Genomic DNA, 26,613 nt, shown 5'->3' with positions numbered 1-26,613 from the left:
GGGATCCGAAATATATGTTCTCAGATTCCACAGAAATAAGGCTAGCAAAGAGATCCACGAAATACAGATGTAACTCTGTGAGATGAATTAACAGAACACCAAGCAGTTTCTCAGAAAGCTTCTTTCCGGATTTGATCTGAGGATATTTCCTTTTTCACCTTAGCCCTTTATGGGCTTCCAAATATCACTTTGCCAATTCCACAAGAACTGTCTTAGCGTAAAGGTTCTTGAGGTGCAAGCTGTAACTCTGTGTGATGATTTCACAGAACACAATGAAGTTTTAAGAAAGCTTCTTACTCTTTTTTATCGGAGGATATTTCCTTTGGCCCTATAGTCTTCAAAGGGATCAGAAATATCTGTTCTCAGATTCCACCAAAATAAGTCTAGCAAAGAGATCCACGAAATACAGATGTAACCACGTGAGATGAATTAACAGAACACTAAGCAGTTTCACACATCGCTTCTTTCTAGATTTCATCTGAGGATATTTCCTTTTTCACCATTGCCCTCTAGGGGCTTCCTAATATCACTTTGCCAATTCCACCGGAAATCCCTTAGCGAAAGGCTTCTTGAGGGCAAAGCTGTAACTCTGAGAGATGATTTCACAGAAAACAAAGAATTTTTTCTGAAAGCTTCTTTCTATTTGTTATCGGAGGATATTTCCTTTGGCCCTATAGTCTTCAAAGGGATCCGAAATTTCTGTTCTCAGATTCCACAGAAGTAAGGCTAGCAAAGAGATCCACGAAATACAGATGTAAATCTGTGAGATGAATTAACAGAACACTAAGCAGTTTCTCAGAAAGCTTCATTCCAGAATTCATCTGAGGATATTTCCTTTTCACCATAGCCCTCTATGGCCTTCCAAATATCACTTTGCCAATTCCACAAGAACTGTCTTAGCGAAAGGCTGCTTGAGGTGAAAGCTGTAACTCTGTGACATGATTTACCAGAACACAAGGAAGTTTCTCAAAAAGCTTCTTTCTCTTTGTTATCGGAGGATATTTCCTTTGGCCCTACAGTCTCCCAAGGGATACGAAATATCTGTTCTCAGATTCCAACGAAATAAGGCTAGCAAGGAGATCCACGAAATACAGATGTAACTCTGTGAGATGAATTAACAGAACACTAAGCACTTTCTCAGAAAGCTTCTTTCCAGATTTCATCTGAGGATATTTCCTTTTTCAACATAGCCCTCTATGGGCTTCCAAATATCACTTTGCCAATTCCACAAGAACTGTCTCAGCGAAAGGCTTCTTGAGGGGAAAGCTGTAACTCTGTGAGATGATTTCACAGAACACAAAGAAGTTTCTCAGAAAGCTTCTTTCTCTTTGTTATCGGAGGATATTTCCTTTGGCCCTATAGTCTTCAAAAGGATCCGAAATATGTGTTCTCAGATTCCACAGAAAAAAGGCTAGCAAAGAGATCCACGAAAAACAGATGCAACTCTGTGAGATGAATTAACAGAACACTAAGCAGTTTCTCAGAAAGCTTCTTTACAGATTTCATCTGAGGATATTTCCTTTTTCACCATAGCCCTCTAAGGGCTTCCAAGTATCACTTTGCCAATTCCACAAAACTGTCTTAGCGAAAGGCTTCTTGAGGGAAAAGCTGTAACTCTGTGAGATGATTTCACAGAACACAAAGACATTTCTCAGAAAGCTTCTTTCTCTTTGTTATCGGAGGATATTTCCTTTGGCCCTATAGTCTTCCAAGGGATCCAAAATATCTGTTCTCAGATTCCACAGAAATAAGGCTAGCAAAGAGTTCCACGAAATACAGATGTAACTCTGAGAGATGAATTAACAGAACACTAAGCAGTTTCTCAGAAAGCTTCTTTCCAGATTTCATCTGAGGATATTTCCATTTTCACCATAGCCCTCTAGGGGTTTCCAAATATCCCTTTGCCAATTCCACAAGAACTGTCTTAGAGAAAGGCTTCTTGAGGGGAAAGCTGTAACTCTGTGAGATGATTTCACAGAACACAAAGAAGTTTCTCAACAGCTTCTTTCTCTTTGTTATCGGAGGATATTTCCTTTGGCCCTATAGTCTTCAAAGGGATCTGAAATATCTGTTCTCAGATTCCACAGAAATAAGGCTAGCAAAGAGATCCACGAAATACAGATGTAACTCTCTGAGACGAATTAACAGAACACTAAGCACTTTCTCACTAAGCTTCTTTCCAGATTTTATCTGAGGATATTTCCTTTTTCACCATAGCCCTCTATGGGCTTCCAAATATCACGTTGCCAATTCCACAAGAACTGTCTCAGCGAAAGGCTTCTTGAGCGGAAAGCTGTAACTCTGTGAGACGATTTCTCAAAACACAAAGAAGTTTCTCAGAAAGCTTCTATCTATTTGTTATCGGAGGATATTTCCTTTTGCCCTATAGTTTTCAAAGGGATCCGAAATATCTGTTATCAGATTCCACAGAAATAAGGCTAGCAAAGAGATCCACGAAATACAGATGTAACTCTGTGAGATGAATTAACAGAACACTAAGCAGTTGGTCAGAAAGCTTCTTTCGAGATTTCATCTGAGGATAATTCCTTTTTCAAGGTAGCCCTCTATGGGCTTCCAAATATCACTTTTCCAATTCCACAGGAACTGTCTTAGCGAAAGGCTTCTAGAAGGGAAAGCTGTAACTCTGTGAGATGATTTCACAGAAGAGAAAGAAGTTTCCAGAAAGCTTCTTTCTCTTTGTTATCGGAGGATATTTCCTTTGGTCCTATAGTCTTCAAAGGGATCCGAAATATCTGTTCTCAGATTCCACAAAAATAAGGCTAGCAAAGAGATCCACGAAATACTTTTGTAACTCTGTGAGATGAATTAACAGAACACTAAGCAGTTTCTCAGAAAGCTTTTTTCCAGATTTCATCTGAGGATATATCCTTTTTCACCATTGCCCTCTAGGGGCTTCCAAATATCACTTTGCCAATTCCACAAGAACAGTCTTACCGAAAGGCTTCTTGAGGGGAAAGCTGTAACTCTGTGAGATGATTTCACAGAACACAAAGCAGGTTCTCAGAAAGCTTCTTTCTCTTTGTTATGGGAGGATATTTCCTTTGGCCCTATAGTCCTCAAAGGGATCCGAAATATCTGTTCTCAGATTCCACAGAAATAAAGCAAGCTAATTGTTCCACGAAATACAGATGTAACTCTGTGAGATGAATTAAGAGAACACTAAGCAGTTTCTCAGAAAGCTTCTTTCCAGATTTCTTCTGACGATATTTCCTTTTTCACCATAGCCCTCTAGGGGCTTCCAAATATCACTTTGCCAATTCCACAAGAGCTGTCTTAGCGAAAGGCTTCTTGAGGAGAAAGCTGTAACTCTGTGACATGATTTCACAGAACACAAAGAAGTTTCTCAGAAAGCTTCTTTCTCTTTGTTATCCGAGGATATTTCCTTTGGCCCTATAGTCTTCAAAGGGATCCGAAATATCTGTTCTCAGATTCCACAGAAATAAGGGTAGCAAAGACATCCACGAAATACAGATGTAACACTGTCAGATGAATTAACAGAACACTAAGCAGTTTGTCAGAAAGCTTCTTTCCAGATTTCATCTGACGATATTTCCTTTTTCACCGTAGCCCTCTATGGGCTTCCAAATATCACTTTGCCAATTCCACAAGAACTGTCTTAGTGAAAGGCTTCTTGAGGGGAAAGCTGTAACTCTGTGAGGTGATTTCAAAAAATACAAAGAAGTTTCTCAGAAAGCTTCTTTCTCTTTGTTATCAGAGGATAGTTCCTTTGGCCCTATTGTCTTCAAAGGGATCCGAAATATCTGTTCTCAGATTCCACAGCAATAGGGCTAGCAAAGAGATGCACGAAATACAGATGTACCTCTGTGAGATGAATTAACAGAACACTAAGTACTTTCTGAGAAAGCTTCTTTCCAGATTTCATCTGAGGATATTTCCTTTATCACCATAGCCCTCGATGGGCTTCCAAATATCACTTTGCCAATTCCACAAGAACTGTCTTAGCGAAAGGCTTCTTGAGGGGAAAGCTGTAACTCTGTGAGATGATTTCACAGAACACAAAGATGTTTCTCAGAAAGCTTCTTTCTCTTTGTTATCGGAGGATATTTCCTTTGGCCCTATCGTCTTCAAAGGGATCCGAAATATCTGTTCTCAGATTCCACAGAAATAAGGCTAGCAAAGAGATCCCCGAAATACAGATGTAACTCTGTGAGATAAATTAACAGAACACTAAGCAGTTTCTCAGAAAGCTTCTTTACAGATATCTTCTGACGATATTTCCTTTATCAACATAGCCCTCTATGAGCTTCCAAATATCACTTTGCCAATTCCACAAGAACTGTCTTAGCGAAAGTCTTCTTGAGGGGAAAGCTGTAACTCTGTGAGATGATTTCACAGAACACAAAGAAATTTCTCAGAAAGCTTCTTTCTCTTTGTTATCGGAGGATATTTCCTTTGGCCCTATAATCTTCCAAGGGATCCGAAATATCTGTTCTCAGATTCCACAGAAATAAGGCTACCAAGAGATCCAAGAAATACAGATGTAACTCTGTGAGATGAATTAACAGAACACTAAGCAGTTTCTCAGAAAGCTTCTTTCCAGATTTCATTTGAGGATATTTCCATTTTCACCACAGCCCTCTATGGCTTCCAAATATCACTTTGCCATTTCCACAAGCACTGTCTAAGTGAAAGGCTTCTTGAGGGGAAATCTGTAACTCTGTGAGATGATTTCACAGAACACAAAGAATTTTCTCAGAAAGCTTCTTTCTCTTTGTTATCGGAGGATATTTCCTTTGGCCCTGTAGTCTGCAAAGGGATCCGAAATATCTGTTCTCTGGTTCCACAGAAATAAGGCTAGCAAAAGATCCACGAAATACAGATGTAACTCTGTGACTGGAAGTCACATATCACAGAGCAGTTTCTCATAATGTTTCTTTCCAGATTTCATCTGAGGATATTTCCTTTTTCAACATAGCCGTCTATGGGCTTCCATATATCACTTTGCCAATTCCACAAGAACTGTCTTAGTGAAAGGCTTCTTGTGGGGAAAGCTGTAACTCTGAGAGATGATTTCACAGAACACAAAGAAGTTTCTCAGAAAGCTTCTTTCTCTTTGTTATCGGAGGATATTTCCTTTGGCCTTATAGTCTTCAAAGGGATCCGAAATATCTGTTCTCAGATTCCACAGAAATAAGGCTATCAAAGAGATCAACGAAATACAGATGTAACTCTGTGGGATGAATTAACAGAACACTAAGCAGTTTCTCAGAAAGCTTCTTTCCAGATTTCATCTGAGGATATTTCCTTTTTCACCATAGCCCTCTATGGGCTTCCAAATATCACTTTGCCAATTCCACAAGAACTGTCTCAGCGAAAGGCTCCTTGAGGGGAAAGCTGTAACTATGTGAGAAGATTTCACAGAACACAAAGAAGTTTCTCAGAAAGCTTCTTTCTCTTTATTATCGGAGGATACTTCCTTTGGTCCTCTTGTCTTGCAAGGGATCCGAAATATGTGTTCTCAGATTCCACAGAAATAAGGCTAGCAAAGAGATCCACGAAATACAGATGCAACTCTGTGAGATGAATTAACAGAACACTAAGCAGTTTCTCAGAAATCTTCTTTCCAGATTTCATCTGAGGATATTTCCTTTTTCACCATAGCCCTCTATGGGCTTCCAAATATCACTTTGCCAATTCCACAAGAACTGTCTTAGCGAAAGGCTTCTAGAGGGAAAAGCTGTTACTCTGTGAGATGATTTCACAGAACACAAAGAAGTTTCTCAGAAAGCTTCTTTCTCTTTCTTATCGGAAGATATTTCCTTTGTCCCTATAGTCTTCAAAGGGATCCGAAATATCTGTTCTCAGATTCCACAGAAATAAGGCTAGCAAAGAGATCCACGAAATACAGATGTAACTCTGTGAGATGAATTAACCGAACACTAAGCAGTTTCTCAGAAAGCTTCTTTCCAGATTTCTTCTGTGGATATTTCCATTTTCCCCAAGGCCCACCATGGGCTTCCAAATATCAGTTTGCCAATTCCACAACAACTGTCTTAGCGAAAGGCTTCTTGAGGGGAAAGCTGTAACTCTGTGAGATGATTTCACAGAACAGAAAGTAGTTTCCAGAAAGCTTCTTTCTCTTTGTTATCGGAAGTTATTTAATTTGGTCCTATAGTCTTCAAAGGGATCCGAAATATCTGTTCTCAGATTCCACAGAAATCAGGCTAGCTAAGAGATCCACGAAATACAGATGTAACTCTGTGAGATGAATTAGCAGAACACTAAGCACTTTCTAAGAAAGATTCTTTACAGATTTCAACTCTGGATATTTCCTTTTTCACCATAGCCCTCTATGGACTTCCAAATATCACTTTGCCATTTCCACAAGAACTGTCTTAGGGAAAGGCTTCTTGAGGGGAAAGCTGTAACTCTGTGAGATGATTTCACAGAACACAAAGAAGTTTCTCAGAAAGCTTCTTTCTCTTTGTTATCGGAAGTTATTTCCTTTGGCCCTATAGTCTTAAAAGGGATCCGATATATCTGTTCTCAGATTGCATAGAAATAAGGCTAGCAAAGAGATCTACGAAATACAGATGTAACTCTGTGAATGGAAGTTACATATCACAGAGCAGTTTCTCAGAAAGCTTCTTTCCATATTTCATCTGAGGATATTTCCTTTTTCACAATTGCCCTCTACGGGCTTCCAAATATCACTTTGCCAATTCCACAAGAACAGTCTTAGCGAAAGGCTTCTTGAGGGGAAAGCTGTAACTCTGTGAGATGATTTCACAGAACACAAAGAAGTTTCTCAGAAAGCTTCTTTCTCTTTGTTATCGGAGGATATTTCCTTTGGCCCTATAGTCTTCCAATGGATCCAAATTATCTGTTCTCAGATTCCACAGAAATAAGGCTAGCAAAGACTTCCAGGAAATACAGATGTAACTCTGTGAGATGAATTAACAGAACACTAAGCAGTTTCTCAGAAAGCTTCTTTCCAGATATCTTCTGACGATATTTCCTTTTTCACCATAGCCCTCTAAGGGCTTCCAATATCACTTTGCCAATTCCACAAGAACTGTCTTAGCGAAAGGCTTCTTGAGGAAAAAGCTGTAACTCTGTGAGATGATTTCACAGAACACAAAGAAGTTTCTCAGAAAGCTTCTTTCTCTTTGTTATCGGAGGATATTTCCTTTGGCCCTATAGTCTTCAAAGCGATCCGAAATATCTGTTCTCTGATTAAACAGAAATAAGGCTAGCCAAGAGATCCAGGAAATACAGATGTAATTCTGTGAGATGAATTAACAGAACACTAAGCAGTTTCTCAGAAAGCTTCTTTCCAGATTTCATCTGAGGATATTTCCTTTTTCACCATAGCCCTCTATGGGCTTCCAAATATCACTTTGCCAATTCCCCAAGAACTGTCTTACCGGAAGGCTTCTTGAGGGGAGAGCTGTAACTCTGTGAGATGATTTCACAGAACACAAAGAAGTTTCTCAGAAACCTTCTTTCTCTTTGTTATCGGAGGATATTTCCTTTGGCCCTATAGTCTTCAAAGGGATCCGAAATATCTGTTCTCAGATTCCACAGAATTAAGGCTGTCAAAGAGATGCACGAAATACAGATGTAACTCTCTGAGATGAATTAACAGAACACTAAGCAGTTTCTCAGAAAGCTTCTTTCCAGATTTCATCAGAGTATATTTCCTTTTTCACCATAGCCCTCTATGGGCTTCCAAATATCACTTTGCCAATTCCACAAGAACTGTCTTAGCGAAAGGCTTCTTGAGGTGAAAGCTGTAACTCTGTGAGATGATTTCACAGAATACAAAGAAGTTTCTCAGAAAGCTTCTTTCTCTTTGTTATCGGAGGATATTTCCTTTGGTCCTATAGTCTTCAAGGGATCCGAAATATCTGTTCTCAGATTCCACAGAAATAAGGCCAGCAAAGAGATCCACTAAATACAGATGTAACTCTCTGAGATGAACTAACAGAACACTAAGCAGTTTCTCAGAAAGCTTCTTTCCAGATTTCTTCTGAGGATATTTCCTTTTTCACCATAACCCTCTACGGGCTTCCAAATATCACTTTGCCAATTCCACAAGAACTGTCTTAGCGAAAGGCTTCTTGAGGGGAAAGCTGTAACTCTGTGAGATGATTTCACAGAACACAAAGAAGTTTCTCAGAAAGCTTCTTTCTCTTTGTTATCGGAGGATATTTCCTTTGGCCCTATAGTCTAGAAGGAATCCGAAATATCTGTTCTCAGATTCCACAGAAATTGGGCTAGCAAAGAGATCCATGAAATACAGAATGAACTCTGTGAGATGAATTAACAGAACACTAAGCACTTTCTCAGAAAGCTTCTTTCCAGATTTCATCTGAGGATATTTCCTTTTTCACCATTGCCCTCTATGGGCTTCAAATATCACTTTGCCAATTCCACAAGAACTGTCTAAGTGAAAGGATTCTTGAGGGGAAACCTGTAACTCTGTGAGATGATTTCACAGAACACAAAGAAGTTTCTCAGAAAGCTTCTTTCTCTTTGTTATCGGAGGATAGTTCCTTTGGCCCTATAGTCTTCAAAGGGATCCGAAATATCTGTTCTCAGAATCGACAGAAATAAGGCTAGCAAAGATATCCACGAAATACAGATGTAACTCTGTGAGATGAATTAACAGAACACTAAGCAGTTTCTCAGAAAGCTTCTTTCCAGATTTCATCTGACGATAATTCCTTTTTCACCATAGCCCTCTATGGGCTTCCAAATATCACTTTGCCAATTCCACAAGAACTGTCTCAGCGAAAGTCTCCTTGAGGGGAAAGCTGTAACTCTGTGAGATGATTTCACAGAACACAAAGAAGTTTCTCAGAAAGCTTCTTTATCTTTGTTATCGGAGGATATTTCCTTTGGCCCTATAGTCTTCAAAGGGATCCGAAATATCTGTTCTCAGATTCCACAGAAATAAGGCTAGCAAAGAGATCCACGAAATACAGATGAACCTCTCTGAGAAGAATTATCAGAACACTAAGCAGTTTCTCAGAAAGCTTCTTTCCAGATTTCATCTGAGGATAATTCCTTTTTCACCATAGCCCTCTAGGGGCTTCCAAATATCACTTTGCCAATTCCACAAGAACTGTCTTAGCGAAAGGCTTCTTGAGGTGAAACCTGTAACTCTGTGAGATGATTTCACAGAATACAAAGAAGTTTCTCAGAAAGCTTCTTTCTCTTTGTTATCGGAGGATATTTCCTTTGGTCCTATACTCTTCCAAGGGATCCGAAATATCTGTTCTCAGATTCCACAGAAATAAGGCTAAAAAAGAGATCCACTAAATACAGATGTAACTCTGTGAGATGAATTAACAGAAGACTAAGCAGTTTCTCAGAAATCTTCTTTCCAGATTTCATCTGAGGATATTTCTTTTTTCACCACAGCCCTCTATGGGCTTCCAAATATCACTTTCCCAATTGCACAAGAACTGTCTTAGCGAAAGGCTTCTTGAGGGGAAAGCTGTAACTCTGTGAGATGATTTCACAGAACACAAAGAAGTTTCTCAGAAAGCATCTTTCTCTTTGTTATCGGAGGATATTTCCATTGGCAATATAGTCTTCTTAGGGATCCGAAATATCTGTTCTCAGATTCCACAGAAATAAGGCTAGCAAAGAGATCCATGAAATACAGATGGAACTCTGTGAGATGAATTAGCAGAACACTAAGCACTTTCTCAGAAAGCCTCTTTCCAGATTTCATCTGAGGATATTTCCTTTTTCACCGTTGCCCTCTATGGGCTTCAAATATCACTTTGCCAATTCCACAAGAACTGTCTTAGCGAAAGGCTTCTTGAGGTGAAAGCTGTAACTCTGTGAGATGATTTCACAGAATACAAAGAAGTTTCTCAGAAAGCTTCTTTCTCTTTGTTATCGGAGGATATTTCCTTTGGTCCTATAGTCTTCAAGGGATCCGAAATATCTGTTCTCAGATTCCACAGAAATAAGGCCAGCAAAGAGATCCACTAAATACAGATGTAACTCTCTGAGATGAACTAACAGAACACTAAGCAGTTTCTCAGAAAGCTTCTTTCCAGATTTCTTCTGAGGATATTTCCTTTTTCACCATAACCCTCTACGGGCTTCCAAATATCACTTTGCCAATTCCACAAGAACTGTCTTAGCGAAAGGCTTCTTGAGGGGAAAGCTGTAACTCTGTGAGATGATTTCACAGAACACAAAGAAGTTTCTCAGAAAGCTTCTTTCTCTTTGTTATCGGAGGATATTTCCTTTGGCCCTATAGTCTAGAAGGAATCCGAAATATCTGTTCTCAGATTCCACAGAAATTGGGCTAGCAAAGAGATCCATGAAATACAGAATGAACTCTGTGAGATGAATTAACAGAACACTAAGCACTTTCTCAGAAAGCTTCTTTCCAGATTTCATCTGAGGATATTTCCTTTTTCACCATTGCCCTCTATGGGCTTCAAATATCACTTTGCCAATTCCACAAGAACTGTCTAAGTGAAAGGATTCTTGAGGGGAAACCTGTAACTCTGTGAGATGATTTCACAGAACACAAAGAAGTTTCTCAGAAAGCTTCTTTCTCTTTGTTATCGGAGGATAGTTCCTTTGGCCCTATAGTCTTCAAAGGGATCCGAAATATCTGTTCTCAGAATCGACAGAAATAAGGCTAGCAAAGATATCCACGAAATACAGATGTAACTCTGTGAGATGAATTAACAGAACACTAAGCAGTTTCTCAGAAAGCTTCTTTCCAGATTTCATCTGACGATAATTCCTTTTTCACCATAGCCCTCTATGGGCTTCCAAATATCACTTTGCCAATTCCACAAGAACTGTCTCAGCGAAAGTCTCCTTGAGGGGAAAGCTGTAACTCTGTGAGATGATTTCACAGAACACAAAGAAGTTTCTCAGAAAGCTTCTTTATCTTTGTTATCGGAGGATATTTCCTTTGGCCCTATAGTCTTCAAAGGGATCCGAAATATCTGTTCTCAGATTCCACAGAAATAAGGCTAGCAAAGAGATCCACGAAATACAGATGAACCTCTCTGAGAAGAATTATCAGAACACTAAGCAGTTTCTCAGAAAGCTTCTTTCCAGATTTCATCTGAGGATAATTCCTTTTTCACCATAGCCCTCTAGGGGCTTCCAAATATCACTTTGCCAATTCCACAAGAACTGTCTTAGCGAAAGGCTTCTTGAGGTGAAACCTGTAACTCTGTGAGATGATTTCACAGAATACAAAGAAGTTTCTCAGAAAGCTTCTTTCTCTTTGTTATCGGAGGATATTTCCTTTGGTCCTATACTCTTCCAAGGGATCCGAAATATCTGTTCTCAGATTCCACAGAAATAAGGCTAGAAAAGAGATCCACTAAATACAGATGTAACTCTGTGAGATGAATTAACAGAAGACTAAGCAGTTTCTCAGAAATCTTCTTTCCAGATTTCATCTGAGGATATTTCTTTTTTCACCACAGCCCTCTATGGGCTTCCAAATATCACTTTGCCAATTGCACAAGAACTGTCTTAGCGAAAGGCTTCTTGAGGGGAAAGCTGTAACTCTGTGAGATGATTTCACAGAACACAAAGAAGTTTCTCAGAAAGCATCTTTCTCTTTGTTATCGGAGGATATTTCCATTGGCAATATAGTCTTCTTAGGGATCCGAAATATCTGTTCTCAGATTCCACAGAAATAAGGCTAGCAAAGAGATCCATGAAATACAGATGGAACTCTGTGAGATGAATTAGCAGAACACTAAGCACTTTCTCAGAAAGCTTCTTTCCAGATTTCATCTGAGGATATTTCCTTTTTCACCGTTGCCCTCTATGGGCTTCAAATATCACTTTGCCAATTCCACAAGAACTGTCTTAGCGAAAGGCTTCTTGAGGGGAAAGCTGTAACTCTGTGAGGTGATTTCAAAAAATACAAAGAAGTTTCTCAGAAAGCTTCTTTCTCTTTGTTATCGGAGGATATTTCCTTTGGCCCTATAGTCTTCAAAGGGATCAGAAATATCTGTTCTCAGATTCCACAGAAATAAGGCTAGCAAAGAGATCCACGACATACAGATGTAACTCTGTGACATGAATTAAGAGAACACAAAGCAGTTTCTCAGAAAGCTTCTTTCCAGATTTCATCTGAGGATATTTCCTTTTTCACCATAGCCCTCTATGGGCTTCCAAATATCACTTTGCCAATTCCACAAGAACTGTCTTAGCGAAAGGCTTCTTGAGGGGAAAGCTGTAACTCTTTGAGATGATTTCACCGAACACAAAGAAGTTTCTCAGAGAGCTTCTTTCTCTTTGTTATCGGAGGATATTTCCTTTGTCCCTATCGTCTTCAAAGGGATCCGAAATATCTGTTCTCAGATTCCACAGAAATAAGGCTAGCGAAGAGATCCACGAAATACAGATGTAACTCTGTGAGATGAATTAACAGAACACTAAGCAGTTTCTCAGAAAGCTTCTTTCCATATTTCTTCTGAGGATATTTCCTTTTTCACCATAGCCCTCTATGGGCTTCCAAATATCACTTTGCCAATTCCACAAGAACTGTCTTAGCCAACGGCTTCTTGAGGGGAAAGCTGTAACTCTGTGAGATGATTTCACAGAACACAAAGAAGTTTCTCAGAAATCTTCTTTCTCTTTGTTATCGGAGGATATTTCCTTTGGCCCTATAGTCTTCCAAGGGATCCGAAATATCTGTTCTCAGATTCCACAGAAATAAGGCTAGAAAAGAGATCCAAGAAATACAGATGTAACTCTGTGACTGGAAGTCACATATCACAGAGCAGTTTCTCATAATGCTTCTTTCCAGATTTCATCTGAGGATATTTCCTTTTTCAGCATAGCCCTCTATGGGCTTCCAAATATCACTTTGCCAATTCCACAAGAAGTGTCTTAGCGAAAGGCTTCTTGAGGCGAAAGCTGTAACTCTGTGAGATGATTTCACAGAACACAAAGAAGTTTCTCAGAAAGCTTCTTTCTCTTTGTTATCGGAGGATATTTCCTTTGGCCCTATAGTCTTCAAAGGGATCCGAAATATCTGTTCTCAGATTCCACAGAAATAAGGCTAGGAAAGAGATACACGAAATGCAGATGTAACTCTGTGAGATGAATTTACAGAACACTAAGCAGTTTCTCAGAAAGCTTCTTTCCAGATTTCATCTGAGGATATTTCCTTTTTCACCATAGCCGTCTATGGGCTTCCAAATATCACTTTGCCAATTCCACAAGAACTGTCTTAGCGAAAGGCTTCTTGAGGGCAAAGCTGTAACTCTGTGAGATGATTTCACAGAACACAGAGAAGTTTCTCAGAAAGCTTCTTTCTCTTTGATATCGGAGGATATTTCCTTTGGCCCTATAGTCGTCAAAGGGATCCGAAATATCTGTTCTCAGATTCCACAGAAATAAGGCTAGCAAAGAGATCCACGACATACAGATGTAACTCCGTGAGATGAATTAACAGAACACTAAGCAGTTTCTCAGAAAGCTTCTTTCCAGATTTCATCTGAGGATATTTCCTTTTTCACCGTATCCCTCCATGGGCTTCCAAATAGCACTTTGCCAATTCCACAAGAAATGTCTAAGCGAAAGGCTGCTTTAAGGGAAAGCTGTAACTCTGTGAGATGATTTCACAGAACACAAGGAAGTTTCTCAGAAAGCTTCTTTCTCTTTGTTATCGGAGGATATTTCCTTTTTCCCAATAGTCTTCCAAGGGATCCGAAATATCTGTTCTCAGAATCCACAGAAATAAGGCTAGCAAAGAGATCCACGAAATACAGATGTAACTCTGTGAGATGAATTAACAGAACACTAAGCAGTTTCTCAGAAAGCTTCTTTCCAGATTTCATCTGAGGATATTTCCATTTTCACCATAGCCCTCTATGGCTTCCAAATATCACTTTGCCATTTCCACAAGAACTGTCTTAGCGAAAAGCTTCTTGAGGGGAAAGCTGTAACTCTGTGAGATGATTTCACAGAACACAAAGAAGTTTCTCAGAGAGCTTCTTTCTCTTTGTTATCGGAGGATATTTCCTTTGGCCCTGTAGTCTGCAAAAGGATCCGAAATATCTGTTCTCAGATTCCATAGAAATAAGGCTAGAAAAAGATCCACGAAATAGAGATGTAACTCTGTGACTGGAAGTCACATATCACAGAGCAGTTTCTCATAATGCTTCTTTCCAGATTTCATCTGAGGATATTTCCATTTTCACCATAGCCCTCTATGGACTTCCAAATATCACTTTGCCAATTACACAAGAACTGTCCTAGCGAAATGCTTCTTGAGGGGAAAGCTGTAACTCTGTGAGATGATTTCACAGAACGCAAAGAAGTTTCTCAGAAAGCTTGTTTCTCTTTGTTATCAGAGGATATTTCCTTTGGCCCTATAGTCTTCAAAGGGATCCGAAATATCTGTTCTCAGATTCCACAGAAATAAGGCTACCAAGAGATCCACGAAATACAGATGTAACTCTGTGAGATGAATTAACAGAACACTAAGCAGTTTCTCAGAAAGCTTCTTTCCAGATTTCATTTGAGGATATTTCCATTTTCACCACAGCTCTCTATGGCTTCCAAATATCACTTTGCCATTTCCACAAGAACTGTCTAAGCGAAAGGCTTCTTCAGGGGAATTCTGTAACTCTGTGAGATGATTTCACAAAACACAAAGAAGTTTCTCAGAAAGCTTCTTTCTCTTAGTTATCGGAGGATATTTCCTTTGGTCCTCTAGTCTTGCAAGGGATCCGAAATATGTGTTCTCAGATTCCACAGAAATAAGGCTAGCAAAGAGATCCACGAAATACAGATGCAACTCTGTGAGATGAATTAACAGAACACTAAGCAGTTTCTCAGAAATCTTCTTGCCAGATTTCATCTGAGGATATTTCCTTTTGCACCATAGCCCTCTATGGGCTTCCAAATATCACTTTGCCAATTCCACAAGAACTGTCTTAGCGAAAGGCTTCTAGAGGGAAAAGCTGTTACTCTGTGAGATGATTTCACAGAACAAAAAGAAGTTTCTCAGAAAGCTTCTTTATCTTTGTTATCGGAGGATATTTCCTTTGGCCCTATAGTCTTCCAAGGGATCCAAAATATCTGTTCTCAGATTACACAGAAATAAGGCTAGCAAAGAGTTCCACGAAATGCAGATGTAACTCTGTGAGATGAATTTACAGAACACTAAGCAGTTTCTCAGAAATCTTCTTTCCAGATTTCATCTGAGGATATTTCCTTTTTCACCATAGCCCTCTATGGGCTTCCAAATATCACTTTGCCAATTCCACAAGAACTGTCTTAGCGAAAGGCTTCTTGAGGGCAAAGCTGTAACTCTGTGAGATGATTTCACAGAACACAGAGAAGTTTCTCAGAAAGCTTCTTTCTCTTTGATATCGGAGGATATTTCCTTTGGCCCTATAGTCGTCAAAGGGATCCGAAATATCTGTTCTCAGATTCCACAGAAATAAGGCTAGCAAAGAGGTCCACGACATACAGATGTAACTCCGTGAGATGAATTAACAGAACACTAAGCAGTTTCTCAGAAAGCTTCTTTCCAGATTTCATCTGAGGATATTTCCTTTTTCACCGTATCCCTCCATGGGCTTCCAAATAGCACTTTGCCAATTCCACAAGAAATGTCTTAGCGAAAGGCTGCTTGAAGGGAAAGCTGTAACTCTGTGAGATGATTTCACAGAACACAAGGAAGTTTCTCAGAAAGCTTCTTTCTCTTTGTTATCGGAGGATATTTCCTTTGGCCCAATAGTCTTCCAAGGGATCCGAAATATCTGTTCTCAGAATCCACAGAAATAAGGCTAGCAAAGAGATCCACGAAATACAGATGTAACTCTGTGAGATGAATTAACAGAACACTAAGCAGTTTCTCAGAAAGCTTCTTTCCAGATTTCATCTGAATATATTTCCATTTTCACCATAGCCCTCTATGGCTTCCAAATATCACTTTGCCATTTCCACAAGAACTGTCTTAGCGAAAAGCTTCTTGAGGGGAAAGCTGTAACTCTGTGAGATGATTTCACAGAACACAAAGAAGTTTCTCAGAGAGTTTCTTTCTCTTTGTTATCGGAGGATATTTCCTTTGGCCCTGTAGTCTGCAAAAGGATCCGAAATATCTGTTCTCAGATTCCATAGAAATAAGGCTAGCAAAAGATCCAAAAATAGATATGTAACTCTGTGACTGGAAGTCACATATCACAGAGCAGTTTCTCATAATGCTTCTTCCCAGATTTCATCTGAGGATATTTCCTTTTTCAGCATAGTCCTCTATGGGCTTCCAAATATCACTTTGCCAATTCCACAAGAAGTGTCTTAGCGAAAGGCTTCTTGAGGCGAAAGCTGTAACTCTGTGAGATGATTTCACAGAACAGAAAGAAGTTTCTCAGAAAGCTTCTTTCTCTTTGTTATCGGAGGATATTTCCTTTGGCCCTATAGTCATCAAAGGGATCCGAAATATCTGTTCTCAGATTCCACAGAAATAAGGCTAGGAAAGAGATACACGAAATGCAGATGTAACTGTGTGAGATGAATTTACAGAACACTAAGCAGTTTCTCAGAAAGCTTCTTTCCAGATTTCATCTGAGGATATTTCCTTTTTCACCATAGCCCTCTATGGGCTTCCAAATATCACTTTGCCAATTCCACAAGAACTGTCTTAGCGAAAGGCTTCTTGAGGGCAAAGCTGTAACTCTGTGAGATGATTTCACAGAACACAGAGAAGTTTCTCAGAAAGCTTCTTTCTCTTTGATATCGGAGGATATTTCCTTTGGCCCTATAGTCTTCAAAGGGATCCGAAATATCTGTTCTCAGATTCCACAGAAATAAGGCTAGCAAAGAGATCCACGAAATACAGATGTAACTCCGTGAGATGAATTAACAGAACACTAAGCAGTTTCTCAGAAAGCTTCTTTCCAGATTTTATCTGAGGATATTTCCTTTTTCACCGTATCCCTCCATGGGCTTCCAAATAGCACTTTGCCAATTCCACAAGAAATGTCTTAGCGAAAGGCTGCTTTAAGGGAAAGCTGTAACTCTGTGAGATGATTTCACAGAACACAAGGAAGTTTCTCAGAAAGCTTCTTTCTCTTTGTTATCGGAGGATATTTCCTTTGGCCCAATAGTCTTCCAAGGGATCCGAAATATCTGTTCTCAGAATCCACAGAAATAAGGCTAGCACAGAGATCCACGAAATACAGATGTAACTCTGTGAGATGAATTAACAGAACACTAAGCAGTTTCTCAGAAAGCTTCTTTCCAGATTTCATCTGAGGATATTTCCATTTTCACCATAGCCCTCTGTGGCGTCCAAATATCACTTTGCCATTTCCACAAGAACTGTCTTAGCGAAAAGCTTCTTGAGGGGAAAGCTGTAACTCTGTGAGATGATTTCACAGAACACAAAGAAGTTTCTCAGAGAGCTTCTTTCTCTTTGTTATCGGAGGATATTTCCTTTGGCCCTGTAGTCTGCAAAAGGATCCGAAATATCTGTTCTCAGATTCCATAGAAATAAGGCTAGCAAAAGATCCACGAAATGGAGATGTAACTCTGTGACTGGAAGTCACATATCACAGAGCAGTTTCTCATAATGCTTCTTTCCAGATTTCATCTGAGGATATTTCCATTTTCACCATAGCCCTCTATGGACTTCCAAATATCACTTTGCCAATTACACAAGAACTGTCCTAGCGAAATGCTTCTTGAGGGGAAAGTTGTAACTCTGTGAGATGATTTCACAGAACGCAAAGAAGTTTCTCAGAAAGCTTCTTTCTCTTTGTTATCAGAGGATATTTCCTTTGGCCCTATAGTCTTCAAAGGGATCCGAAATATCTGTTCTCAGATTCCACAGAAATAAGGCTACCAAGAGATCCACGAAATACAGATGTAACTCTGTGAGATGAATTAACAGAACACTAAGCAGTTTCTCAGAAAGCTTCTTTCCAGATTTCATTTGAGGATATTTCCATTTTCACCACAGCCCTCTATGGCTTCCAAATATCACTTTGCCATTTCCACAAGAACTGTCTAAGCGAAAGGCTTCTTCAGGGGAAATCTGTAACTCTGTGAGATGATTTCACAGAACACAAAGAAGTTTCTCAGAAAGCTTCTTTCTCTTTGTTATCGGAGGATATTTCCTTTGGCCTTATCGTCTTCAAAGGGATCCGAAATATCTGTTCTCAGATTCCACAGAAATAAGGCTATCAAAGAGATCAACGAAATACAGATGTAACTCTGTTGGATGAATTAACAGAACACTAAGCAGTTTCTCAGAAAGCTTCTTTCCAGATTTCATCTGAGGATATTTCCATTTTCACCATAGCCCTCTATGGGCTTCCAAATATCCCTTTGCCAATTCCACAAGAACTGTCTTAGCGAAAGGCTTCTTGAGGGGAAAGCTGTAACTATGTGAGATGATTTCACAGAACACAGAGAAGTTTCTCAGAAAGCTTCTTTCTCTTTGATATCGGAGGATATTTCCTTTGGCCCTATAGTCTTCAAAGGGATCCGAAATATCTGTTCTCAGATTCCACATAAATAAGGCTAGCAAAGGTTCCACGAAATACAGATGTAACTCCGTGAGATGAATTAACAGAACACTAAGCAGTTTCTCAGAAAGCTTCTTTCCAGATTTTATCTGAGGATATTTCCTTTTTCACCGTATCCCTCCATGGGCTTCCAAATAGCACTTTGCCAATTCCACAAGAAATGTCTTAGCGAAAGGCTGCTTGAAGGGAAAGCTGTAACTCTGTGAGATGATTTCACAGAACACAAGGAAGTTTCTCAGAAAGCTTCTTTCTCTTTGTTATCGGAGGATATTTCCTATGGCCCAATAGTCTTCCAAGGGATCCGAAATATCTTTTCTCAGAATCCACAGAAATAAGGCTAGCACAGAGATCCACGAAATACAGATGTAACTCTGTGAGATGAATTAACAGAACACTAAGCAGTTTCTCAGAAAGCTTCTTTCCAGATTTCATCTGAGGATATTTCCATTTTCACCATAGCCCTCTATGGCTTCCAAATATCACTTTGCCATTTCCACAAGAACTGTCTTAGCGAACAGCTTCTTGAGGGGAAAGCTGTAACTCTGTGAGATGATTTCACAGAACACAAAGAAGTTTCTCAGAGAGCTTCTTTCTCTTTGTTATCGGAGGATATTTCCTTTGGCCCTGTAGTCTGCAAAAGGATCCGAAATATCTGTTCTCAGATTCCATAGAAATAAGGCTAGCAAAAGATCCACGAAATAGAGATGTAACTCTGTGACTGGAAGTCACATATCACAGAGCAGTTTCTCATAATGCTTCTTTCCAGATTTCATCTGAGGATATTTCCATTTTCACCATAGCCCTCTATGGACTTCCAAATATCACTTTGCCAATTACACAAGAACTGTCCGAGCGAAATGCTTCTTGAGGGGAAAGCTGTAACTCTGTGAGATGATTTCACAGAACGCAAAGAAGTTTCTCAGAAAGCTTGTTTCTCTTTGTTATCAGAGGATATTTCCTTTGGCCCTATAGTCTTCAAAGGGATCCGAAATATCTGTTCTCAGATTCCACAGAAATAAGGCTACCAAGAGATCCACGAAATACAGATGTAACTCTGTGAGATGAATTAACAGAACACTAAGCAGTTTCTCAGAAATCTTCTTGCCAGATTTCATCTGAGGATATTTCCTTTTGCACCATAGCCCTCTATGGGCTTCCAAATATCACTTTGCCAATTCCACAAGAACTGTCTTAGCGAAAGGCTTCTAGAGGGAAAAGCTGTTACTCTGTGAGATGATTTCACAGAACACAAAGAAGTTTCTCAGAAAGCTTCTTTATCTTTGTTATCGGAGGATATTTCCTTTGGCCCTATAATCTTCCAAGGGATCCAAAATATCTGTTCTCAGATTACACAGAAATAAGGCTAGCAAAGAGTTCCACGAAATGCAGATGTAACTCTGTGAGATGAATTTACAGAACACTAAGCAGTTTCTCAGAAAGCTTCTTTCCAGATTTCATCTGAGGATATTTCCTTTTTCACCATAGCCCTCTATGGGCTTCCAAATATCACTTTGCCAATTCCACAAGAACTGTCTTAGCGAAAGGCTTCTTGAGGGCAAAGCTGTAACTCTGTGAGATGATTTCACAGAACACAGAGAAGTTTCTCAGAAAGCTTCTTTCTCTTTGATATCGGAGGATATTTCCTTTGGCCCTATAGTCGTCAAAGGGATCCGAAATATCTGTTCTCAGATTCCACAGAAATAAGGCTAGCAAAGAGATCCACGACATACAGATGTAACTCCGTGAGATGAATTAACAGAACACTAAGCAGTTTCTCAGAAAGCTTCTTTCCAGATTTCATCTGAGGATATTTCCTTTTTCACCGTATCCCTCCATGGGCTTCCAAATAGCACTTTGCCAATTCCACAAGAAATGTCTTAGCGAAAGGCTGCTTGAAGGGAAAGCTGTAACTCTGTGAGATGATTTCACAGAACACAAGGAAGTTTCTCAGAAAGCTTCTTTCTCTTTGTTATCGGAGGATATTTCCTTTTTCCCAATAGTCTTCCAAGGGATCCGAAATATCTGTTCTCAGAATCCACAGAAACAAGGCTAGCAAAGAGATCCACGAAATACAGATGTAACTCTGTGAGATGAATTAACAGAACACTAAGCAGTTTCTCAGAAAGCTTCTTTCCAGATTTCATCTGAGGATATTTCCATTTTCACCATAGCCCTCTATGGCTTCCAAATATCACTTTGCCATTTCCACAAGAACTGTCTTAGCGAAAAGCTTCTTGAGGGGAAAGCTGTAACTCTGTGAGATGATTTCACAGAACACAAAGAAGTTCCTCAGAGAGTTTCTTTCTCTTTGTTATCGGAGGATATTTCCTTTGGCCCTGTAGTCTGCAAAAGGATCCGAAATATCTGTTCTCAGATTCCATAGAAATAAGGCTAGCAAAAGATCCAAAAATAGATATGTAACTCTGTGACTGGAAGTCACATATCACAGAGCAGTTTCTCATAATGCTTCTTCCCAGATTTCATCTGAGGATATTTCCTTTTTCAGCATAGCCCTCTATGGGCTTCCAAATATCACTTTGCCAATTCCACAAGAAGTGTCTTAGCGAAAGGCTTCTTGAGGCGAAAGCTGTAACTCTGTGAGATGATTTCACAGAACACAAAGAAGTTTCTCAGAAAGCTTCTTTCTCTTTGTTATCGGAGGATATTTCCTTTGGCCCTATAGTCATCAAAGGGATCCGAAATATCTGTTCTCAGATTCCACAGAAATAAGGCTAGGAAAGAGATACACGAAATGCAGATGTAACTGTGTGAGATGAATTTACAGAACACTAAGCAGTTTCTCAGAAAGCTTCTTTCCAGATTTCATCTGAGGATATTTCCTTTTTCACCATAGCCCTCTATGGGCTTCCAAATATCACTTTGCCAATTCCACAAGAACTGTCTTAGCGAAAGGCTTCTTGAGGGCAAAGCTGTAACTCTGTGAGATGATTTCACAGAACACAGAGAAGTTTCTCAGAAAGCTTCTTTCTCTTTGATATCGGAGGATATTTCCTTTGGCCCTATAGTCTTCAAAGGGATCCGAAATATCTGTTCTCAGATTCCACAGAAATAAGACTAGCAAAGAGATCCACGAAATACAGATGTAACTCCGTGAGATGAATTAACAGAACACTAAGCAGTTTCTCAGAAAGCTTCTTTCCAGATTTTATCTGAGGATATTTCCTTTTTCACCGTATCCCTCCATGGGCTTCCAAATAGCACTTTGCCAATTCCACAAGAAATGTCTTAGCGAAAGGCTGCTTTAAGGGAAAGCTGTAACTCTGTGAGATGATTTCACAGAACACAAGGAAGTTTCTCAGAAAGCTTCTTTCTCTTTGTTATCGGAGGATATTTCCTTTGGCCCAATAGTCTTCCAAGGGATCCGAAATATCTGTTCTCAGAATCCACAGAAATAAGGCTAGCACAGAGATCCACGAAATACAGATGTAACTCTGTGAGATGAATTAACAGAACACTAAGCAGTTTCTCAGAAAGCTTCTTTCCAGATTTCATCTGAGGATATTTCCATTTTCACCATAGCCCTCTATGGCTTCCAAATATCACTTTGCCATTTCCACAAGAACTGTCTTAGCGAAAAGCTTCTTGAGGGGAAAGCTGTAACTCTGTGAGATGATTTCACAGAACACAAAGAAGTTTCTCAGAGAGCTTCTTTCTCTTTGTTATCGGAGGATATTTCCTTTGGCCCTGTAGTCTGCAAAAGGATCCGAAATATCTGTTCTCAGATTCCATAGAAATAAGGCTAGCAAAAGATCCACGAAATAGAGATGTAACTCTGTGACTGGAAGTCACATATCACAGAGCAGTTTCTCATAATGCTTCTTTCCAGATTTCATCTGAGGATATTTCCATTTTCACCATAGCCCTCTATGGACTTCCAAATATCACTTTGCCAATTACACAAGAACTGTCCTAGCGAAATGCTTCTTGAGGGGAAAGCTGTAACTCTGTGAGATGATTTCACAGAACGCAAAGAAGTTTCTCAGAAAGCTTCTTTCTCTTTGTTATCAGAGGATATTTCCTTTGGCCCTATAGTCTTCAAAGGGATCCGAAATATCTGTTCTCAGATTCCACAGAAATAAGGCTACCAAGAGATCCACGAAATACAGATGTAACTCTGTGAGATGAATTAACAGAACACTAAGCAGTTTCTCAGAAAGCTTCTTTCCAGATTTCATTTGAGGATATTTCCATTTTCACCACAGCCCTCTATGGCTTCCAAATATCATTTTGCCATTTCCACAAGAACTGTCTAAGCGAAAGGCTTCTTCAGGGGAAATCTGTAACTCTGTGAGATGATTTCACAGAACACAAAGAAGTTTCTCAGAAAGCTTCTTTCTCTTTGTTATCGGAGGATATTTCCTTTGGCCTTATCGTCTTCAAAGGGATCCGAAATATGTGTTCTCAGATTCCACAGAAATAAGGCTAGCAAAGAGATCCACGAAATACAGATGCAACTCTGTGAGATGAATTAACAGAACACTAAGCAGTTTCTCAGAAATCTTCTTGCCAGATTTCATCTGAGGATATTTCCTTTTGCACCATAGCCCTCTATGGGCTTCCAAATATCACTTTGCCAATTCCACAAGAACTGTCTTAGCGAAAGGCTTCTAGAGGGAAAAGCTGTTACTCTGTGAGATGATTTCACAGAACACAAAGAAGTTTCTCAGAAAGCTTCTTTATCTTTGTTATCGGAGGATATTTCCTTTGGCCCTATAGTCTTCCAAGGGATCCAAAATATCTGTTCTCAGATTACACAGAAATAAGGCTAGCAAAGAGTTCCACGAAATACAGATGTAACTCTGTGAGATGAATTAACAGAACACTAAGCAGTTTCTCAGAAATCTTCTTTCCAGATTTCATCTGAGGATATTTCCATTTTCACCATAGCCCTCTATGGGCTTCCAAATATCCCTTTGCCAATTCCACAAGAGCTGTCTTAGCGAAAGGCTTCTTGAGGGGAAAGCTGTAACTATGTGAGATGATTTCACAGAACACAGAGAAGTTTCTCAGAAAGCTTCTTTCTCTTTGATATCGGAGGATATTTCCTTTGGCCCTATAGTCTTCAAAGGGATCCGAAATATCTGTTCTCAGATTCCACATAAATAAGGCTAGCAAAAGTTCCACGAAATACAGATGTAACTCCGTGAGATGAATTAACAGAACACTAAGCAGTTTCTCAGAAAGCTTCTTTCCAGAATTTATCTGGGGATATTTCCCTTTTCACCGTATCCCTCCATGGGCTTCCAAATAGCACTTTGCCAATTCCACAAGAAATGTCTTAGCGAAAGGCTGCTTGAAGGGAAAGCTGTAAGTCTGTGAGATGATTTCACAGAACACAAGGAAGTTTCTCAGAAAGCTTCTTTCTCTTTGTTATCGGAGGATATTTCCTTTGGCCCAATAGTCTTCCAAGGGATCCGAAATATCTGTTCTCAGAATCCACAGAAATAAGGCTAGCACAGAGATCCACGAAATACAGATGTAACTCTGTGAGATGAATTAACAGAACACTAAGCAGTTTCTCAGAAAGCTTCTTTCCAGATTTCATCTGAGGATATTTCCATTTTCACCATAGCCCTCTATGGCTTCCAAATATCACTTTGCCATTTCCACAAGAACTGTCTTAGCGAAAAGCTTCTTGAGGGGAAAGCTGTAACTCTGTGAGATGATTTCACAGAACACAAAGAAGTTTCTCAGAGAGCTTCTTTCTCTTTGTTATCGGAGGATATTTCCTTTGGCCCTGTAGTCTGCAAAAGGATCCGAAATATCTGTTCTCAGATTCCATAGAAATAAGGCTAGCAAAAGATCCACGAAATAGAGATGTAACTCTGTGACTGGAAGTCACATATCACAGAGCAGTTTCTCATAATGCTTCTTTCCAGATTTCATCTGAGGATATTTCCATTTTCACCATAGCCCTCTATGGACTTCCAAATATCACTTTGCCAATTACACAAGAACTGTCCGAGCGAAATGCTTCTTGAGGGGAAAGCTGTAACTCTGTGAGATGATTTCACAGAACGCAAAGAAGTTTCTCAGAAAGCTTGTTTCTCTTTGTTATCAGAGGATATTTCCTTTGGCCCTATAGTCTTCAAAGGGATCCGAAATATCTGTTCTCAGATTCCACAGAAATAAGGCTACCAAGAGATCCACGAAATACAGATGTAACTCTGTGAGATGAATTAACAGAACACTAAGCAGTTTCTCAGAAAGCTTCTTTCCAGATTTCATTTGAGGATATTTCCATTTTCACCACAGCCCTCTATGGCTTCCAAATATCACTTTGCCATTTCCACAAGAACTGTCTAAGCGAAAGGCTTCTTCAGGGGAAATCTGTAACTCTGTGAGATGATTTCACAGAACACAAAGAAGTTTCTCAGAAAGCTTCTTTCTCTTTGTTATCGGAGGATATTTCCTTTGGTCCTCTAGTCTTGCAAGGGATCCGAAATATGTGTTCTCAGATTCCACAGAAATAGGGCTAGCAAAGAGATCCACGAAATACAGATGCAACTCTGTGAGATGAATTAACAGAACACTAAGCATTTTTTCAGAAATCTTCTTGCCAGATTTCATCTGAGGATATTTCCTTTTGCACCATAGCCCTCTATGGGCTTCCAAATATCACTTTGCCAATTCCACAAGAACTGTCTTAGCGAAAGGCTTCTAGAGGGAAAAGCTGTTACTCTGTGAGATGATTTCACAGAACACAAAGAAGTTTCTCAGAAAGCTTCTTTAGATTTGTTATCGGAGGATATTTCCTTTGGCCCTATAGTCTTCCAAGGGATCCAAAATATCTGTTCTCAGATTACACAGAAATAAGGCTAGCAAAGAGTTCCACGAAATGCAGATGTAACTCTGTGAGATGAATTTACAGAACACTAAGCAGTTTCTCAGAAAGCTTCTTTCCAGATTTCATCTGAGGATATTTCCTTTTTCACCATAGCCCTCTATGGGCTTCCAAATATCACTTTGCCAATTCCACAAGAACTGTCTTAGCGAAAGGCTTCTTGAGGGCAAAGCTGTAACTCTGTGAGATGATTTCACAGAACACAGAGAAGTTTCTCAGAAAGCTTCTTTCTCTTTGATATCGGAGGATATTTCCTTTGGCCCTATAGTCGTCAAAGGGATCCGAAATATCTGTTCTCAGATTCCACAGAAATAAGGCTAGCAAAGAGATCCACGACATACAGATGTAACTCCGTGAGATGAATTAACAGAACACTAAGCATTTTCTCAGAAAGCTTCTTTCCAGATTTCATCTGAGGATATTTCCTTTTTCACCGTATCCCTCCATGGGCTTCCAAATAGCACTTTGCCAATTCCACAAGAAATGTCTTAGCGAAAGGCTGCTTGAAGGGAAAGCTGTAACTCTGTGAGATGATTTCACAGAACACAAGGAAGTTTCTCAGAAAGCTTCTTTCTCTTTGTTATCGGAGGATATTTCCTTTTTCCCAATAGTCTTCCAAGGGATCCGAAATATCTGTTCTCAGAATCCACAGAAATAAGGCTAGCAAAGAGATCCACGAAATACAGATGTAACTCTGTGAGGTGAATTAACAGAACACTAAGCAGTTTCTCAGAAAGCTTCTTTCCAGATTTCATCTGAGGATATTTCCATTTTCACCATAGCCCTCTATGGCTTCCAAATATCACTTTGCCATTTCCACAAGAACTGTCTTAGCGAAAAGCTTCTTGAGGGGAAAGCTGTAACTCTGTGAGATGATTTCACAGAACACAAAGAAGTTTCTCAGAGAGTTTCTTTCTCTTTGTTATCGGAGGATATTTCCTTTGGCCCTGTAGTCTGCAAAAGGATCCGAAATATCTGTTCTCAGATTCCATAGAAATAAGGCTAGCAAAAGATCCAAAAATAGATATGTAACTCTGTGACTGGAAGTCACATATCACAGAGCAGTTTCTCATAATGCTTCTTCCCAGATTTCATCTGAGGATATTTCCTTTTTCAGCATAGCCCTCTATGGGCTTCCAAATATCACTTTGCCAATTCCACAAGAAGTGTCTTAGCGAAAGGCTTCTTGAGGCGAAAGCTGTAACTCTG

Source organism: Macaca mulatta, chromosome 13 (assembly GCF_049350105.2).
Source record: "Macaca mulatta isolate MMU2019108-1 chromosome 13, T2T-MMU8v2.0, whole genome shotgun sequence".
NCBI classification, from domain to species: Eukaryota; Metazoa; Chordata; class Mammalia; order Primates; family Cercopithecidae; genus Macaca; species Macaca mulatta.
Note: the sequence above shows the minus strand (reverse complement) of the source record.